General features: G+C 40.7%; 1 protein-coding gene across 5 annotated transcripts in view; it reads left to right on the plus strand.

The window, feature by feature from the left end:
* Positions 1 to 15329, plus strand: part of OXNAD1 (oxidoreductase NAD binding domain containing 1) — a 112434-nt gene that overhangs the window by 32559 nt on the left and 64546 nt on the right. The gene's annotated exons all lie outside the window — the stretch shown is intronic.

Here is a 15329-nt window from a genome sequence, read left to right on the forward strand (position 1 = left end):
ACCCATTTATCTCATTCATTCAAAAATGATGAAAGGCTTGAGGGATAACACATATCAAGAGCGACTTCAGGAACCTAATATGTACAGTCTCGAGGAATGAAGGCAAAGGACAGACATGACTGAAACCTTTAAATACATCAAGGGGGTCAATAAGGTTCAGGAGGACCATGTTTTCAATATGAAACCAAGATCACGAACACGGGGACATGACCTGAAACTAACTGGAGGAAGTATTATATTACTGAAAGCGTAGTTGATGCTTGGAATAGACTTCCAGCAAAGGTAGTGAGTCAGTCAACAGTAAGTGGTTTCACACATGCTTGGGACAAAGCTAGATCTGTACTCAGTTAAAAAAGGTAACAAAAAACAAACAAAATAAAAGTACAAAACATGTATAAAGAAAATTAAAAATAAGCTCTTTTTTCTGCCATCACTTTTCTGTAATTTTATGTTTGTCTCCTTCCTCGTATTGTATTTGACCTGTATATTAATGCTCTTTCACCTCCTGTTCACTCTTTGTATGACCTGTACATTTGTATCTATTGCTTCATGGTTTAATCCCCCCAATACTGGCATATTTCTTCATTTCCAAAAAGTTGTGGCAAAAATGTAGATGACCTTGGGGGTGTCTGCTCTGCAGGATTTAGGGGGTGTTTGTACTGTCCTGGCATTTTATTTCTTATGTTTTAAAATAGAAAGTAAGGGAAACAGGTTTTTTCCTTTTTATATAATAATAAAAAAAAATCTCAGTAGCTATTAAATTCAGTACTGTCAAAAGAAAGCTCTATCTGCCCCCCCCCCCCCCAAAAAGATATGAAATAATTGGGGTACAGTTTTGCACGACCTAGATATTGTCAGTCAGTGTATTACAATACTGAATACTGTCCTTGACGGGGTTTTAACATGCTGGTCTTCAGTTGGTTGAGATTATAGCTTTTACATTAAAACGCTTCTGTGTTCAGCATTTCAGTACTTAATAGATTCTGGAAGGATAAATCATCAACCTGCTTCTATCAGGTACTTCAACAGTGGTATTTCAGTACGTTTCAGTATCCATTTACTTGCTACTCCCCCTTTTTTTTTTTTCCTGTTAGAATTTAATTTTATTGAAAGGAACCTTCCTTCTGACAATAATCCAGGCTAGAAAGAATTGACAGAATGAGAAAAGGGGAGCTGCTATTCCTGACTCTTTGAATATGCTTGCAATGGGTCCGTCATCTGTATTCTTCCCTTAATACTTTATGAATAACTGGCCTAGTACATGTATGTTTATACCAGCTTTCAGACACCCAATATGCAATTTCTTGCAATTTCTTGCTCCAGATCAGTGAAGTGGTGAAGAAAAGGATAAAAATGACCACCCTGTAAACAGTACTGACTTTTAAAAATGAGGTATCAACAGCAGCTTCAATTTTTATCCATTTTTCAAAGTGAATAAAGATTGAAATATGGGAGCTCCAGTCTTTTTTTACAGTCATTTAAAGTGTTCACCTTTACAGAAAAAAATGTAAAGGTGAACAAACACTGGACACCCTACCCAACCCCTGCCAAACTGACCTTCGGGGTCTCTGAGCTGTCAGCATCCTCAAAGCTGCTCCAGCAGTCTGGGGATTTGAAATCCCTGCCCATCTCCTACTTCTCTGTCAGCATTTCTCGGACGAACCAGATGGATTCTGATTGGTCAAGGTTACCAGGTGTAAAGGTGATCTAACCCTTTAAGGCAGACATTATATCTGTAGAACTCCTGGAACCTAGTGCCAATTTAGAGAATCAACAACCCCGTGTGTGTTCATATTTGTGCAGTATGTGAAGTTTCCTGTTTTCTTTTGGTTTTCCATTTCTGAGTCACGAAATGATCAAAACTCCAGGGGAAGTAGATGGAAATGACCACAATTCAAGCTTAACGGAGTTTGCAATTAGGTTCTACTGTAGTTTCAATTGCTTGATTACTTAAAAACAAGAAATAGTGCAGACTATGGGTGGAAAATTGCTTTTTGTAGTTCATTTTCTTTTTTTTATTGACTTCCGAAATTGCCAAACATACACTCACTGGCCACTTTATTATTTACACCTTGCTAGTACCGGGCTGGACCCCCTTTTGCCTTCAGAACTGCCTTAATTCTTCGTGGCATAGATTCAACAGGGTGTTAGAAACATTTCTCAGAGATTTTGGTCCATATCTGCCCATTCTCCTCTGACCCCAACAAGGCATTTTTATCCACACAACTGACGCTCACTGGATATTTTCTCTTTTTTGGACCATTCTCTGTGAACCCTAGAGATGGCTGTGTGTGAAAATCCCAGTAGATCAGCAGTAAAGATTCAGACCAGCCTGTCTGGCACTAACAACCATGCCACATTCAAAGTCACTTAAATTCCCTTTCTTCCCCATTGTGATGCTCAGTTTGAACTTCAGCAAGTTGTCTTCACCACATCTACATGCCTAAATGTGTTGAGTTGCTGCCATGTGATTGGCTGATTAACAATTTGTGTTACCAAGCAATTGAACAGGTGTACCTAATAAAGTGGCCCGTGAGTGTATGCCCATCTTTGCTGCCTTTGGAGACCACACAGGTTTTTACAGTCCGTGAGATACAGCATAATTCAAAAATCAAATAAAAATTAAGTATACCTATATGGCATCTCTTCCTCTACATGTAAACGTTATAAACAAATATACAAAAGGTTGCATCTCCTGATGTATTTCCAACATAAATGTGCTGTATTTCTATTATTCAGCCCCCAGATGGTGCTGTACATATAGCAAGTGTCGGATTAACAGTCCTGTACCGACAAATAGTTATTGAGTTTGTGTTTGAACTCATTTTCATATTCAGGACATGGGCACATTTCAACAGACTTATTTTTGTCATAATCTGAGGTTTTTCAGTGTAAATCTATATGCTGTTACAGCTTTGTCAAAGCTAAATGCGAAGCCTACCTTTTAGACCATATTTCATGTTACACCCATATTTAACAACTGGCCCTCCTGAGGATTTACCCCCTTCCTGACCAGGCCATTTTTTGCATTAAGGCGCTGCGGTACTTTAACTGACAATTGCACGGTCATGCAACGCTGCACCCAAATTAAATGTACGTCCTTTTTTTTTCCCACAAATAGAGCTTTCTTTCGGTGGTATTTGATCACCTGTACGCTTTTTTATTTTTTGTACTATAAACAAAATGCACCTTTTCAAGCAGAATTTCTGAAATGCATGGCAAAGTGAGGATTTTCTGTACAGATTGCCATGCGTTCAGAAACACACAGATGTAAATAGAGCCTCTTTGTTCTGTGTAAATGCACCAATTTCAGTTTCAGGCCCCATTCATACCAAGGGAGCGCATGTTTTTTGGCTTGATTTTCTAGTGAGACACATAGGGCAGTCGGTTGATTTCAATGGGCTGCGCTACACGTTGCAAAGTAGCTCATGAGACATTTTGGCTTGATGCAAGTTGCACATTTTTTACTGTACGTTTTGATACTTTGTCACCCGTTTTTTCATGTGGCAAAATGTTTGTTTCTGTGTTTGGTGTGCCGTTAACAATTAATGACACAAAGTGCAACTAGTTAATTTTAGGTGTATAAATGTGGCCATACACTATACAATTTGACTGTACAATCTCCTTTTAGATTTACTAAAACTATATAATGACACAGCATCTATCCAATCACTCTATATATCCAATCAAGCAGGCCCTTGCATTACTTCAGGGGTGTCTCATAGGCTGCAGGCAGCCTGAGTCCGTCTGGAGGGATGCTGGGGTAGCCAGGCAAATATACGCGGGGAGAGATCCCTGGGTTGTTGTTAAAAAAACAGTTGATGGGTGAAGGGTATGTACTAATAAGGTCAGTGCAGGATGTGTGTGATAATGAGATCAGCTGGTAATATGCTTCCGGGGTCATACTGGCTCCTCTGTCTACATTCCAGGAATTGAAAAAGCTTTCTAAGAAATTTATTAAAAGGCTAATACAGGCCATACATGGGTCAAATTCCGAACAAATATTCTTTAGAAAATCGTGCCACCATTGATTTTCGAAATTCAACCAGCCAAGCCTTTAATTTCACCTCATGTTGCTACAAAAAGAATGTTTGTGGCCAAGAATTTTCTTTTCTTTCCAGGTCCACTGTTCATGCTCGTTTCTTTTTCGACTATATTTCTCGCACAATTCTTCCATCATTGATTAGAAAGTCATTCGTTTTTTCAAAAAATTTCCAACATGGCCGATCATTCAGATTCGATGGTTGCTCAAAAATTGGCCATTTCTGTGGTCCACTAATGATGCAAAATTCGAACGAAAATTCTAAGAAAAGATTTTCAAAGAAATTTCTTTCGGAATTTAACCCATGTATGGCCTGCTGGAGGTAAGGCCTTGCTCTCCAGATCAAAGCGAGCTTGAATATTTTTTTAAGCTGAGGTACGTTGGTATACTGGTGCGTAGGGGAGCTGGATCTTGGTAAAGAAATAAAAAGTGAACTTAGCCTTTAAGGAATAACATGAACCATGGTTGCATGCAAGGTAATAATGCTGGATTCACACTAGCCCGCAGGCTATGGGCTGGCTGCAAGTGCAGGAATCGCACCTATTCCCCCACTCGTAGCCGAATCATGGGTGCTGGAGCTGCAGGGAAACCGCCTTGATCTTTCTGAGCATGCCATTTCCCTGTACCCGCATTTTTTGTGGGACACACAGCACAGCAGCCCATTCAAATGAATGGGCTGCCCTGCCTGAGGAAACACGGCCTGCACTAGTGTGAACCAGGCATGAAAATGCAAACTGTCCACCCTTCCCTGAATTGCAAGATGCTTCTTATTGCATCATTTTGTAATTATTTGAATTTAGTGCAGCTGTGTGTGGCTCTGTCCTCTCAAGCACATCATCAAGGTCCATGGTCGTTCACTACTAATTACTACTAGTCTTATCTGCCACTGAGGCAGAGTACCTACCCGGAGCATGCCGTAATTCAGCTGTACTTCCTCCAGCCCCATAACCGCAAGCCAAAACCTCAGTAGAGGTTGTGGGAATATATTGTAAGGCTAGGTTCACATCTGTGCGGGTGGTGCCGCTGCGGATCCGCACTAAAATCCGTGCAGCTGCACCACCCGCACAGAAGAATGCAGACCTGTGGGTGGGTGCCATTAATTCTAATGGCACGCCGCCCGCACTGGAAATCGGAAACGTATTGAGAACCGAGGTTTCTGTGCGGGATGCGTTTTCAGAAGAAGTGCAGGAACTTCCCTGCGTGTCCCGGGGCACGGGAGTCCATTCAAATGAATGGGCTCTCGTGCCCACGCAAAACGCAGACTGCAGGAACGCACATATGTGAACCAGGGCTAAGAGCTGATACTGATCACTGGTGCAATGATTGCAAAATATTAAATGTACATTGATCATGAGATCGATGTTGCTGTATTTACCACTTTTTTTGCAAAGGTGGACTAAAGCTTTAAAATGTAACAATTTGCAATACCCTAAGTCAAAAATGCAGTTGCTAAGTATTCAGGGCAAATATTCAGGGCTCATTCACTCCACATTGGATTAAAAACATATAATGTTATGCATTGTAACCCAGGTAGGAATGGATTTTCAGATTTGCAATGTAATTCTGAAGATATGCATTAATTGTACTTTATTGGGAAGCTGCAGGTTATGCATCCATGTATTTCATTTTTAAAGTGCATGCTCAGCTAAGTGTGTGGCTAGTTTTATAGACATACAGTCAGGTCCATAAATATTGGGACATCAACACAATTCTAACATTTTTGGCTCTATACACCACCACAATGGATTTGAAATGAAACGAACAAGATGTGCTTTAACTGCAGACTCTCAGCTTTAATTTGAGGGTATTTACATCCAAATCAGGTGAACGGTGTAGGAATTACAACAGTTTGCATATGTGCCTCCCACTTATTAAAGGGCCAAAAGTAATGGGACAATTGGCTTCTCAGCTCTTCCATGGCCAGGTGTGTGTTATTCCCTCATTATCCCAATTACAATGAGCAGATAAAAGGTCCAGAGTTAATTTCAAGTGTGCTATTTGCATTTGGAATCTGTTGCTGTCAACTCTCAAGATGAGATCCGAAGAGCTGTCACTATCAGTGAAGCAAGCCATCATTAGGCTGAAAAAACAAAACAAACCCATCAGAGAGATAGCAAAAACATTAGGCATGGCCAAAACAACTGTTTGGAACATTTTTAAAAAGAAGGAACGCACGGGTGAGCTCAGCAACACCAAAAGACCAGGAAGACCACGGAAAACAACTGTGGTGGATGACCAAAGAATTCTTTCCCTGGTGAAGAAAATACCCTTCACAACAGTTGGCCAGATCAAGAACACTCACCAGGAGGTAGGTGTATGTGTGTCAAAGTCAACAATCAAGAGAACACTTCACCAGAGTGAATACAGAGGGTTCACCACAAGATGTAAACCATTGGTGAGCCTCAAAAACAGGAAGGCCAGATTAGAATTTGCCAAACGACATCTAAAAAAGCCTTCACAGTTCTGGAACAACATCCTATGGACAGATGAGACCAAGATCAACTTGTACCAGAGTGATGGGAAGAGAAGAGTATGGAGAAGGAAAGGAACTGCTCATGATCCTAAGCATACCACCTCATCAGTGAAGCATGATGGTGGTAGTGTCATGGCGTGGGCATGTATGGCTGCCAATGGAACTGGTTCTCTTGTATTTATTGATGATGTGACTGATGACAAAAGCAGCAGGATGAATTCTGAAGTGTTTCGGGCAATATTATCTGCTCATATTCAGCCAAATGCTTCAGAACTCATTGGACGCCGCTTCACAGTGCAGATGGACAATGACCCAAAGCATACTGCAAAAGCAACCAAAGCATTTTTTAAGGGAAAGAAGTGGAATGTTATGCAATGGCCAAGTCAATCACCTGACCTGAATCCGATTGAGCATGCATTTCACTGGCTGAAGACAAAACTGAAGGGAAAATGCCCCAAGAACAAGCAGGAACTGAAGACAGTTGCAGTAGAGGCCTGGCAGAGCATCACCAGGGATGAAACCCAGCGTCTGGTGATGTCTATGCGTTCCAGACTTCAGGCTGTAATTGACTGCAAAGGATTTGCAACCAAGTATTAAAAAGTGAAAGTTTGATTTATGATTATTATTCTGTCCCATTACTTTTGGTTCCTTAACAAGTGGGAGGCACATATGCAAACTGTTGTAATTCCTACACCGTTCACCTGATTTGGATGTAAATACCCTCAAATTAAAGCTGAGAGTCTGCAGTTAAAGCACATCTTGTTCGTTTCATTTCAAATCCATTGTGGTGTTGTATAGAGCCAAAAATGTTAGAATTGTGTAGATGTCCCAATATTTATGGACCTGACTGTAGGTAGGTAAGACTGATTTACCCCTAGAAGGCTGATGTTGGAAGCACTTATTATTGCTCGTGGTGGGTTTTAGACCTTCTGTTGTTCATCCTCAAGTCTTTTCAGTGTGAAAGGGGAAGAAAGTTATTAAGTATGTATGTGCTGCTTCATTCTCTATAGAAAGTATGTCCATCTCACACATTTACCTTTCACCTGGTGAAATTAGGGATGCATGCCTGAAAGTGGTGACACTTGTAATGTAGGCTTGGACTTGGTAACGTTTAGTTCTTTTACTGCATAAATGCAGTCACCAATTTCACTTTTCAAGGGCCTGTAAAACATCTTTGTCAAGGCAAGAAAAAAAGAGGTCCCACATGCAATTATCACATGTTGATAATTGCTGTTGTGCAATAAGGCCCCATGTACACGGGATACTTCTGAACGATGGAAACTAACTGCTGGAAAACGTAGGTTAAAAAACGTCTGATTAGCCGCGTTTGCATAACGCATTTATTCTCGTTTTTGTGCGTTTGCATTTAGAAGGGTTTTTTAAAGATGAGCACAGGAGAGCCTCCCAAATGCCCAGAATGCACTGAAAAGTGGTAAATGATTTAACTATTTCAGACTTTTTCAGAGAAATACAGAGAATAGAAGCAGAGACAGCAGTATGTGTTGAGATAATTAGGTGTGAGATGCTCATTAACATTTCTTTTGTTTCCAAGAGTGGGAAAGGTGCCTGGTGGAGTGAGTCATTAAGGCCACCTGGCAGGGGGTCTTCATGAGGAAGTTGAGGCGTGATTGGTAATTAACATATCTTTTGTTTCCAAGGTGGGAGAGGTCTGAGGTGTGAATTGGTCATTACAATGTGTGACAAGCTTCATAGGAACATCCTGTGTTCAGTGTTTTGTCTATCTGAGTACCTTGAAAACGCTTTGCATGCATTTTTCATGATGAAAAAAGGCTCTGGACAGCATTGGGAACTGGAAGAGTAAAAAAAATTTGCAAACGCTTATAAATACAATTTGCCACGTTTAGCTGTGTTTACAAGTGTTTTGCGTTTGAAGCCCTGATAAAATCGACTGCTGAACGCAAGTTTTCTGCGTTCAATAAAATGACTGTAAACTCAAATGCCTGTAAACAACTGTAAACGAAGATGTGTACATGGACACATAGGAAAACTTTAGGGTGAGTTCAGGGGCTGCTGAAAAAACTGCTGAACAGCTCCTAAACGTGCGTTTATGAGCTGCAGTGTACATGAGCCCTAAAAACTAAAGTTTACACTAGCAGCTGGCCTTCTTTCAACCCTTCCTGCGTCATCTGTCACAGAAGAAGTCGGGTGGGTCACATCACAGCTGACAATAAGTAGATGTCTTCTAATCCACTTATTTTCATGGAAACATCTACCCATCAATGACTAGCCTTAGGAGATGTAGGAGAAGTAAGTGGCATGGAAGAGGAGGTGACTAAAAGATAGTAGTGCAGACCTGCTATGCTGACCATAGAGATTGTGAAAATCCCCTAACTCCTCTATAGTTGGTTCATTGACTATAAAGGCAGGTCCTGTCTGCTCCATTATTGGGTTTGCTGCAAGCCCCCATTCACACTTGTCTTTCAGGCTTGATTAGTTTTGTTTTAGCCAATGGAAAGCTAGTTATTAGGAGGAGGAGAATTTGAGGTTTTCATGCGCTCCCATTAAAGAATATTGGGATCATAAAACGTGCAATTATGCACCAAAGAAGGTCATGTACAAGCGACATGCCACTCAGATGTGAATGGCACCACTGAATATAATAGGAATCTTTATGCTGAGTGTTGAAGCAATTCTAGAAATGCACTTCAAATCACTTACAGTTGTGACCAAAATTATTCAACCCCCAATGCTGTAAAGGGGTTTAGGGACTATAGTGTACATTTGGAATTGTATTCAGAATCAAATCCTACAAGGACGTTGTAACTACCCAAATGCAACTAAAATGACATCAATTGTTTATGTAATACAGTAGTAAATGGTTCTTATGTGGTTTCTTCATTGCCACAATTATTCAACCCCTTAAAGACTACCACTCTGAAGAACAGAGGTTCATACAGGTGCTTTCCATCAGGTATTGAAAACACCTGTGGATGTCACCGAGCAGCAATCAAGCATAATAAGCACCAATTAGGCAGCTTTAAAATGACTGTGATACTCAGCTCCTTCTAGACATTTACTGGTGTGGTTACAAACATGGTGAAGGCAAGAGAATGGTCCAGGAAGACAAGAGAAGAGGTGATTTCTCTTCACAGGAAGGGCAATGGCTATAAGAAGATTGCAAAGATGTTAAACATACCAAGAGACACCTTAGGAAGCATCATTCGCAAATTCAAGGCAAAGGGCACTGTTGAAACGCTACCTGGTCGTGGCAGAAAGAAGATGCTGACTTCGACTGCTGTGCGCTACCTGAAGCGTAGAGTGGAGAGAAGTCCCCGTGTGACTGCTGAGGAACTGAGAAAAGATTTGTCAGATGTGGGTACAGAAGTTTCAGCCCAGACAATAAGACGCACACTGCGTAATGAAGGCCTCCGTGCCAGAACTCCCAGGCGTACCCCCTTGCTGTCTCCAAAGAATAAGAAGAGTCGACTGCAGTATGCCAAAAGCCATGTGGACAAACCACAAAAGTTGTGGGATAGTGTTCTGTGGACTGATGAAACAAAATTAGAACTGTTTGGGCCCATGGATCAACGCTATGTTTGGAGGAGGAAGAACAAGGCCTATGATGAAAAGAACACCTTGCCTACTGTGAAGCATGGTGGAGGGTCAATCATGCTTTGGGGCTGTTTTGCTTCTGCAGGTACAGGGAAGCTTCAGCGTGTGCAAGGTACCATGAATTCTCTTCAGTACCAGGAGATATTGGATGGAAACGTGATGCAGTCCGTCACACACCTGAGGCTTGGGAGACGTTGGACCTTTCAACAGGACAATGATCCCAAGCATACCTCCAAGTCCACTAGAGCATGGTTGCAGAGGAAAGGCTGGAACATTTTGGAGTGGCCATCGCAGTCACCAGACTTAAATCCGATTGAGAACCTCTGGTGGGACTTAAAGAAAGCAGTTGCAGTGCGCAAGCCTAAGAATGTGACTGAACTGGAGGCCTTTGCCCATGAAGAATGGGCGAAGATACCCGTAGATCGCTGCAAGACACTTGTGTCAAGCTATGCTTCACGTTTAAAAGCTGTTATAACTGTAAAAGGATGCTGTACTAAGTACTAAGATTGAATGTCACTTGGGGGTTGAATAAAACTGATAATGCTGTGAGCACAGAAAAGACATTTGTGGTTATTTCATTATAACTGTTATGTTATATTTGTCTGACCTACAAGTGCCTCTTTAATGTAAATGTAAGCAAGATGACTGAATGATCAAAAGCAATGTCAAACTGGCCAAAACACTCAATTTCAGTGGGGGTTGAATAATTTTGGTCACAACTGTAGGTGTGAACGGGGGCTAAATCTGTTACAGCTGTGGTGTTTGATTCATAGATTTAGAAATATATCTTTAGTTCTTGGTTGTACCTTCTCAGCTCATTAGCCGGTAGACCTGTCTATACAATTATTTCAGTGTGTGTCTTTTTACTAAGAAAATAAATGTCAGTTTAAAAATGCACTTGTGCAAATCACTGATTTTCTCACATGCTCAGCTTAGCAATGCTAATAAAGGAAGTGATTTGTATGTGCATTGTTTTACAGCTGTTCTGCTAAAAAAAAAAAAAAAAAAAACAACCGGTGCAAGCATTGCTTACATGCTGTTCTTTATATTTATTGCTTGTCCTTTATTATATATTTTGTCATAAAATTTTAAGCACAAAAGCCTCGTTTAGTCTCAGATTTGGAAGTGTTCTGCCTTGATGAAGTGTTAGGCACCCTGGAAGTCAAATATGAAAATGTTCGCCAGAGGTGTAACTGTAGCTTGTGGCCAGTTTACTAACCAAAGAAGCAATTTGGGGGCTTTCCATAATACTTTATTTGCATTACCTTTACCAGCCTTTCTGAGTGAGAGATTTATGTGGAAGGCTCCTGATAGGAATATATGATGGTACTGGGGTCTCGGAGCAAAGCTACTTCACAAACAAAAGCCCATTAGTTTTAAAAGTTTTAATTATTATTTCCCAGTTAAATGGCTATTTGGGCACATTGGAACAGGACAGCAGTATCTCACAGAAACATATGTCATTCAGACCAAACACTGAGCCACCATTAAATCAGAAGTGAAATCAAAAAGGGAAAATTTGCTTGTTATGTGTGCTTTTAGCAGTGTTTAGTGGCAGGAGCTTTTAGAGGCAGTAAAAAAAAACACTGCCAGTGTATCCAGGAGCAGCAGAGTTTTGGCAGAAAAAACGATTGATGCTGTTAAACGCTCCTAAACGCTAGGCACGTTTAGCACTTGAAACTTTATTACTTTTAATAGCCAGAAAAAATTACTATTCTGGCAAATGAAATGAATTAACATCCAAGCTCTTAATGCCTGTAACGGATATCATATGTACTCTCCAGCGCCTCAGGATATGCACAACCAAAAGGGAAGCCAAGGGAACCAGGACAGCAACAACCAAAGGAAATGCTCCAGGGGTGCAGCCCTCCTCAGACGGGGAAATCAGCCACTGGATAGAGAGAAAACAGGTGGCGCACACACCTAGTGCATTATCCAAGGTTTATTGTAGGAGTGAAATAATAAAAACATACTCACAGACGAAGCATGTATCTAAAAAGCATAGAAAAATGACAATGGCCACAACGGCAGGCAAGGTGTTCTCACTGTCAGTGCAGTCAAATGGCTGACGCGTTTCGGGGACAAATCTCTTTCCTCAGAGCTGATGACCAACCTCTGATGCTGATGTATGATGAATGGAAAGTAAGAGCCTCGCTGTTGATGCCTTCACCGCACTGACAGTGAGAACACCTTGCCTGCTGTTGTGGCCATTGTCATTTTTCTATGCTTTTTAGATACATGCTTCGTCTGTGAGTATGTTTGTTTTTATTATTTCACTCCTACAATAAATCTTGGATAATGCACTAGGTGTGTGCGCCACCTGTTTTCTCTCTGTCTACTTAATGCCTGTAAACCTGCCTAAAAGCTTGTAAAAGCTTTAGACACTTTTACAAGTGTCAGGCTTTTTCTCTGCCAAAACGTTGCAGCCAGGAGGAAAGACTTCTAGGAGAATTTGCAAAACGTCCTGTGTGCAAAAAGGAAATAAGATCAAAAATTCTTGAAAAAAAAAACATTTCAAACTACTTTTGCACAATAGAGAATTGCCTGCACAAAAAAAATGATACTGGGATCATGGTTCTAGCCTCAAACATGATTCTGGTATAACCGCTTCAATACCAGACCGTGTATATACATACAGAGGTATTGAAGCAGTTAAATAGTGCTGTCAATTTACTCAGCCCTGTGCATACTAGTTATCACTATTGGGCCTTGCACTCACAGAGCTTACATTTTAAAGGCTAGGTTCACCTTAAGGAACATGTTTCATTTTACACCTGCATTTAGGGTGTAACATGTTTCTAAGCACCCCCTCTCCACCCCCGTCCCCCCATGACAGCGTGTGGGGGTTCCTTTCCCCCACAGCCACTATCATATTAATAATTAGTGCAGCTGTGGACAGCCATGCCATTCATTGACAGAGATCTGTGAATGGATAAACTACAAGTCCCATCTGCCATTTCTGCAGATGTACTTGTAGTTTCAATGGACTACAGGTGTGGTAATCAGCATACTTGTAGTCCATTGATACCTTCTCCAGCTTTTGAACTAAAAGGCCATACAGAGGTATGGGCAGAAAGCTGGAGAATGTGTCTACAGGTGCAATGCTTTGCAGGCTTCTTCGTCAAAAATAAAACAAAACAAATGCACATTTTTTTTCCTGCAAAAATTTGCTTTTTTGTTGTTTTTTTAAGGTGGACCTAGCTTTTAAGGTTCCTGTCTTGCACACATACCAGGGTCTGCCACCAGGAGGGTGCAATGTAATCATAGGGTATATGTGGAGGATGGATATTGGGTCATTTTTACCTCCAGAGGTACCATCCCTATAATATGAATATATCCACAGCAATATGAAACTGAGACTTTGAGTGCACCTCCCGAGGTATAACACAAAAAAAGAGTATCCGTACATAACTATATTTTATTATTGCCATATACATATATCACAGACAATCATCATAAAAGACTTTAAATCTTAAAAATGAGTGAATATTATATCTTTTTTAGTATAATGAAATATGACATCTCTAAAAGAGATATAATATTCACTCATTTTTAAGATTTAATCTCTTTTAGAGATGTCATATTTCATTATACTAAAAAAGATATAATATTCACTCATTTTTAAGATTTAAAGTCTTTTATGATGATTGTCTGTGATATATGTATATGGAAATGATAAAATATGGTTTTTATGTACTGATACTTTTTTTTTTGTGTGTGTGTTATACCTCGGGAGGTACATTATACTCCTTTGTCACAATCTACTTCAAGAAAAACAAAACAAAGGCTTTTTATTATACCTTTCCAGAGAGGTATAGCTCACAGTGGAGAAACAATACCCTTCTGTTTTTGCTTCGTGAACATTTAGAGACATGATAATTAGTCTATTCAAATACCAACTGCACCCTGTTAGTGAAGATTTCCACAGCAATATGAAATTCGGACTGTAAGCCTGGGTTCACATATATGCAGTGCAGTATGTCACATGTGATTCGCACAGGAACCACACCGCATTCCTGTGCAAATCACATGCAATTTCTGTGCGGTGCAATCGGAGCCATACATTTTGTATGGCTCTATTTGCACCGCACCTGCACCAAAAATGTGCAGGACCCTTTTTTGGGCCTGCACTAGAATTGGATCACATGGGTATTCACACCTATGCAATCCGATTCTGCACATTGCACCGCGTTTTGTGGACCATTTTTGGGGTGTTGTTAACTTAACATACATACCCGCAGCGGTTCGCATGAACAGGTTCTGATGCGGTGCAGAATTCGCACTGAATACTCTGCGAATTCTGCACCGCATCAGTGTGAACCAGGGCTACCCTAGGTTCACACCTAAGCGGTTTCTGCAGCGTTTTGCAGAAACGCAGTACAATCCATTTAACATGATTTCCTATGGGAGATGTTCACATCCGGTGCATTTTTTGGAAAGGTGCATTTTTTGAAAAGCATGTATTGCGTTTTTGATGCGTTTTGCATTTTAAATCTGCATAGCAAAAAGGGAAAAAAATGCAAAACGCAGGTGTAAAAACGCAACACAAAATGCAATGCAGAAACGGCTCAAACGCAGCCTGCATAAGTGTGAACCTAGCCTAAATGACAGGTGTTTGCTAACACATGAGGGTTATTTACTAAAATTGGAGAGTGCAAAATCTGGTGCAGCTCTGCATAGAACCAATCCATTTCCAGGTTTTACTGAACAAGCTGAAGTTAGAAGCTGATTGACTGCCATGTACAGCTGCAACAGATTCAGGGTGCTCCAGTTTTAGTAAAGTTCTGCCATGTTGTCATCTGTAATTTCTTTTGTGCATCTTTAGTATTCTGATTTATGTTTACAGATACATTTTTGCTTCCTACCAGCCCATGCATTTTTTTGGCTTTACACTATAGTCATGGTTCAGATCAGCCTTTTTCAACCAGTGTGACTTCTGAGTTCTTCAGGGGTGCCTTGACAAAATGCCTAAAATTTGTCCAAAAAATTGTGCACTATGGGGGGGGGATGATGCCTGCCTTTTGTTACACAGGTTTTCATTGTGCAACATTACAACCTTGGGCATGTGTGAGCCAATCACCAGTGTTCTAACAACTGCAGATATCATTGGCTGATACAGAGGATGTCCGGCACCTGCACAGCATCCTGGTTTGATATCCCCTCCCTGTCTGTTAGCACTGGGGCCACGTTAGCTGCATGGTGGAGAGAAAATGAGGGAGAACAAATGTCGGAATACTAGTC

Source organism: Staurois parvus, unplaced genomic scaffold, assembly GCF_062004578.1.
Source record: "Staurois parvus isolate SC_StPar_1 unplaced genomic scaffold, SC_StPar_1.0 ptg001194l, whole genome shotgun sequence".
Classification (NCBI taxonomy): Eukaryota; Metazoa; Chordata; class Amphibia; order Anura; family Ranidae; genus Staurois; species Staurois parvus.